At 38.1% G+C, this 6193-nt stretch overlaps 1 pseudogene across 1 annotated transcript; it reads right to left on the minus strand.

Annotated features, from left to right (window-relative positions):
- Positions 1 to 1749: 1749 nt before the first annotated feature.
- LOC145912649 (EGF-like repeat and discoidin I-like domain-containing protein 3) lies at positions 1750 to 3575 on the minus strand (annotated as a pseudogene). The gene is made up of 4 exons (XR_014403311.1): positions 3136 to 3575; positions 2501 to 2656; positions 2243 to 2423; positions 1750 to 2021 (listed from the first exon to the last, which is right to left on the minus strand). The product of XR_014403311.1 is annotated as an EGF-like repeat and discoidin I-like domain-containing protein 3 (transcript).
- Between the last annotated feature and the right edge of the window lie 2618 nt (positions 3576 to 6193).

The following is a 6193-nucleotide window of genomic DNA, read 5'->3' on the forward strand; positions in this document are numbered from 1 at the left end:
AGGAACCAGAATTGCAAGGATAGTCAGAACAGGATCAGGACGATGGGGTAATTAAGCACGCGTCAGTGCGTTTGACGCGATTTCACGCCAGTTTGCACACAATTCTAATAAACATAGAAGAATTTCCAATGTTTTCAAAAATAGTTTTGCGGGTTTGTTTACGCCAAGACCAAGCGGCCCACGCGATGAATGCGTGATGAATGCATGATCGGTGCGTGTTTTGGGAGGCGCATTGCGAGCAAGTAAAAATCAAAGGCGAGTGCTTTCTGCATCTTAACAATTTACAAAGCAATTTGTCCTAACAAAGGTTTGTGGTGTTATTTAGCAACGACGTGCATAATAAAAACATTTTTGCATTGCATTCCTTTATTGATGTTGTTGAGGCCTGACAGCAGACGGGACAATGCGTACTCAGGAAAAATACTGATGCGAAACACTTAACGATGGCAAAACTGCAGTTTTCTGGTGTATTATAGCAAACAGGAAATCACTTTGAGTCAAGTTCAAAGTTAACGTCTCGTACATCGTACAATCAAACTAACTCACAAAATAACATTGCCTAGCTTGGTACACTACAGCGCATCTCACGAAATCACCCACAGTTCATTGTTCATGTAAAGTGTATGACTTAAGCCATTACGTAACAGCAGCTCAGGTGAACCTAGTCTATAACTAGTAAATGTCAAACATGTATTGTCAAAAATGTAAAAAAATAAATTAAAAATACGTATTGTCAAAAATGTAAAAAAAAAATTAAATATATGTATTGTCAAATATATCTCACGAACAAAACCAATGCAAGTACAAAACCTCATCAAATACCGTTATAACTTTATTCCCTATGTAACGCACGTTGATACAGCCATGCGCAGCTAGGCAACAGATCTAAGGTGCATGTGACACGGAAAAATAAAACATGTTAACAGTTTAAATAAGAGATGGTCATAACTTTAAAACAATTTTGGCGAAAAAAGTAGCTTGATACGGCGATTGGTTTCTGAGATACAGCTGATCAAAGTCGCACTTTTACCGTTGCGAACGAAATCGTGCGAAAGCGAGATTATTGTTGCGTGACGTCATATTAGGCGCTTTGGTCGTGCGATTGCTGGCAGCAAGCCTCATGCGTAGGAATGGAAAACATTGTAAAACTGGTTTAGTATAGTATTGCATTATTTGCATTAAACGTGGGACAACAAGTGAACAAGAGCTACAATCGAATTTTGATGTTAATTTGAGCTGCATATATATGGCCGCTGTTTCGACCTATTAAGTCTTAGTTAGTTGCGTACTAATAAAACAGTTACTGGGACAGGGTGTTCTTGTTGTTACAGCATTTATGATCGCTAACGTGATACATAAAATTTTGAAAACAAGACAGAGACAAACCTAGGACTGGCAATTTGACGGTAAGCCTTTGCAAACGACCTCCCCTCCCCTCCCCCCCACGTGCTGTCTTAATGCAACTGCAATCAATTTTTTTTCTGTTAAGTAATAGTAGTCCCCCTTCGTGAGTCATTTGACCCGGAAACTGTTTTTGGCAAACAAGAGAAACTGTTACCAGGTGCAGAAAGGCGAATTACCTCTAAAGCTAAATTTTCAAGATTCCTTAAAGGTGTGTTTATATATCGTTTATACAATAATATTATTTAATTTTGTGGGATTCGTATTCCACACAAAAGGGGTTGGTCGTGTCGTAAGTATGGTATAAATGCAGTTTAAAGATTCTACCTGCCCAGAATACAACAACAGTTACATTAAAAGAGATGTATTTTTCCAATCAGTTTTTAATTTTCAATGTTAGTTCTGTTACAAATAATATCGCTGATATGCTGCATGTTAAATATATACATTGTGATATTGTTGTTTGCCACAAGTCACTCTTATGAAGACGTCAAGTATTCGTGACGCACACTAATGCCATCATTCCACTCTTGGACGACAAGACGAAGTTTCACTGCAACCACCGGTTCGTGGAAGACGTTGATTACCTTTGTGTCCCTATCGCTGTTCCCATGAAAAAGCTGCGAAAAATGTTAGGGAGTAGTACCAAAAACTGACTAAAACAAACGATTGGTTAGAAGTTTTTTGGTATTTCATGTCTTAACCAGAATGTAACCAAAAACAAGTTTCAATGAAAGTGCGAACAAAGATCCTGTTTAACGTGAACTGATTTTTTTTGCAATAAAGGGTTAGGAAGGTGCAAAAACCAAATTTAAACTATTTCAACAATCAACGTAAAAACCTCGTCCTTTTCGCCCGTAGAGTCCTGGACTGTTTTCAGTCATTGTCGAAAGGGCCCATGAACATTATATTATATCGCGTCACCCATTGTCTAGGTTCGAAGCCATTTCTACCTTGTGTAATAACACCGGTAACTTTGGTTGGTTTGTCCAAAGTGACTTGAATCCATTCCCCAGGCTTATCTAAAAAACATTACTGATTTTTTATAATTGACAAATAGAGGAAATTGTACGTCTAAGTGCTTGTCACATATACATACTGATTTTAGCAGCCCAAGCCCCGATATGCAGACCCGGTCTGTTGGGTGTGTTCAGTCGACCATAACGGGCGTGATGTTTAGCATCCCATTGGCTTGAAGATGACAAGGCGTGGTTCGGGACTTTTCCAGACTTCAGCCCAAGTTTTTTAAATGAATCTGAGAACAAACGTTGCTTGTAACCGTAGGCTATGCAAATTTCGACTTGACTTGGCGCAATTTCTGTTATGTCTATGTACGTGATTAAGGTGCATATAGTGAAGCAAAAAGCCTCTGATTTATGTCAGCAGATTTTATATTGAAAAATCGATTTCGCTTGTGTAGGTTACCAAAGGCATCGTCAGTTTCTTATTCAAATAGACTGACGATGTTATGGTAACCCATAAGCGAAATCGAAATTATTGAAAAAATATAATCTGCTGACGTAAATCATTGACTGGTTGCTTCACTATATACACCAACTAAAGTAATTTGCTGTCGCAGATAAAAAACAATGCCTATCCGAGGGCTAGATCCCTCTACGTGTATACACGGTTTCAAACCAGTGGTTTATGGCACACTTTTGTAAAACGCTAATATCACAGTACTTATGATGTGTGATGATTATTCTGATAAATCGTGCTTGTTATTATTCTTACCAATACATGGAATTGCTGCCATAGTTGATGATGAAATGCCGATTTGATAAAATAATATTGCCTGCTTGTCAATACAGGTTTAATCGATTTCGGTCTTAAAAAACACACGGTTTTAGTTTCTAAATAGCCACACAATATCAAAATATCTGATAAGTAACTGTGACGTGTTTCATGTCACGTTTGTGTGAGTTTGTATTTCACATATTGGATTTACCAGAGAAATAGTTAACTTCCTTTTACAGAACATAAGCCTTTTCATTTACAAAATTATTCTGTCGCAACTTATTTTGTAAAAGCACAGTTATTTACAATATTGGTTAATTCGCTACAAACCTGTTAGAGTTTTCAAAATTACGAAAGTTACATCAAAAAAGTTTAACACAGGGTTTTGACACGGAGTTACTTTTCATGACTTTACGCAAATTAACACAATTCACATTCAAAAGTGCATCTAAAACTCCATCTAATCTCAGGTCTTTCATGACGGGGTTTTATACATGTTCGCAGGAAAGGAAAAAAGTCATGAACTTTTACGTTTTACGTGAAAACGAGTTGACATTTGGAAATCAGGAACCAGAATTGCAAGGATAGTCAGAACAGGATTAGGACGATGGGGTAATTAAGCACGCGTCAGTGCGTTTGACGTGATTTCACGCCAGCTTGCACACAATTCTAATGAACATAGAAGTATTTCCAATGTTTTCAAAAATAGTTTTGCGGGTTTGTTTACGCTAAGACCAAGCGGCCCACGCGATGAATGCGTGATGAATGCATGATCGGTGCGTGTTTAGGGAGGCGCATTGCGAGCAAGTAAAAATCAAAGGCAAGTGCTTTCTGCATCGTAACAATTTACAAAGCAATTTGTCCTAACAAAGGTTTGTGGTGTTATTTAGCAACGACGTGCATAATAAAAACATTTTTGCATTGCATTCCTTTATTGATGTTGTTGAGGCCTTATAGCAGAAGGGACAATGCGTACACAGGAAAACTGCTGATGCGAAACAGTTAATGATGGCAAAACTATAGGTGCAGTTTCTTTGGAAAAGACAATATTTCAGGTGCATTTTAGGAAACAGGAAATCATTTTGAGCAGTGGTGAAATTCAAATTTTTACTCAGCCAGCTCTATCACAAAAGTCATATTTTTAAGCGGGTTTTAAAATGCAAAAATCCATTAACAGTAAACGGTGATGCTAACCGGTTCGCTGATCTCATAAAATTCCGTGAGGCGGTACTGGAAAACCGGTGAAACCGGCTGAATCCTGACTTTGAGTCAAGTTTAAAGTTAACGTCTTGTACATCGTACAATCAAACTAACTCCCAAAATAACATTCCCTAGCTTGGCAGACTACAACGCATCTCACGCAATCACGCACAGTTCATTGTTCATGTGAAGTGAATGACTTAAAAGCCATTACGTAACAGTAGCTTCAGGTGAACCTAGTGTATTACTAGTATAGATGTCAAATATATAGCACGAACAAAACCAATGCAAGTGCAAAACCCCATCAAATACCGTTAGCACTTTATTCCCTATGTAACGCACGTTGACACAGCCAGGCGCAGCTAGTCAACAGATATAAAGTGCATGTGACACGGAAAAATAAAACATGTTAATAATTAAAATAAGAAATGCTCATCACTTTAAAACATTTTTGGCGAGAAAATTAGCTTGATACGCGATTGGTTTCTGAGATTCAGCAAATCGAAATCGGATTTTATTTAAGTTTTACATGAATACGTTCCGACATTACGAAACCAGGAACCAGAATGCCAAGGATAGTCAGAACAGGAAAAGGGCTATGGGGTAATTAAGCACGCGTCATTGCGTTTGACGTAATTTCTCGTCAATTTGCAGATGATTCTAATAAACATAGAAGTATTTCCTTTTTTCCAAAAATAGTTCTGCGGGTTGGTTTACGTCACCACCAAGCGGCCCACGCGATGAATGCGTGATGAATGCATGATCGGTGGGTGTCTGGGACGGCGCATTAATTGCGAGCAAGTGAAAAATCAAAGGCAAGTGATTTCTGTATCGCAACGATTCACAAAGCAATTTGTCCTAACTAAGGTTTGTGATGTTATTTGGCAACGACGTGTATAATAAAAACATTTTTTCATTGCATTCCTTTATTGATGTTGTTGAGGCCTTACAGCAGACGGGACAATGCGTACTCAGGAAAAATACTGATGCGAAACACTTAACGATGGCAAAACTGCAGTTTTCTGGTGCATTATAGCAAGCAGGAAATCACTTTGAGTCAAGTTCAAAGTTAACGTCTCGTACATCGTACAATCAAACTAACTCACAAAATAACATTGCCTAGCTTGGTACACTACAGCGCATCTCACGAAATCACGCACAGTTCATTGTTCATGTGAAGTGAATGACTTAAGCCATTACGTATCAGCAGCTCAGGTGAACCTATTCTATTATTAGTATATGTCAAATATGTATTGTCAAAAATATAAAAAAAAATTGAAAATATGTGTTGTCATCTGGTGCATGTGACACGGAAAAATAAAACATGTTAACAGTTGAAATAAGAGATGGTCATAACTTTAAAACAATTTTGGCGAAAAAAAAGCGAGATTATTGTTGCGTGACGTCATTTTAGGCGCTTTGGTCGTGCGAGTGCTGGCAGCAAGCCTCATGCGTAGGAATGGAAAACATTGTAAAACTGGTTTAGTATAGTATTGCATTAAACGTGGGACAACAAGTGAACAAGAGCTACAATCGAATTTTGATGTTAATTTGAGCTGCAGACATATGGCCACTGTTTCGAACTATTAAGTCATAGTTAGTTGCGTACTAATAAAACAGTTACTGGGACAGGGTGTTCTTGTTGTTACAGCATTTATGATCGCTAATGCGATACATAAAATTTTGAAAAGAAGACAGAGACAAACCTAGGACTGGCAGTTTGGCGATAAGCCTTTGCAAACGCCCCCACCCACGTGCTGTCTTAATGCAGCTGCAATCAATTTTTTTTCTGTGAAGTAATAGTAGTCCCCCTTCATAAGTCATCAGACCCGGAAACTGTTTTTGGCAAACAAGA

This window comes from Ascidia mentula, chromosome 1 (genome assembly GCF_947561715.1).
Source record: "Ascidia mentula chromosome 1, kaAscMent1.1, whole genome shotgun sequence".
Classification (NCBI taxonomy): domain Eukaryota; kingdom Metazoa; phylum Chordata; class Ascidiacea; order Phlebobranchia; family Ascidiidae; genus Ascidia; species Ascidia mentula.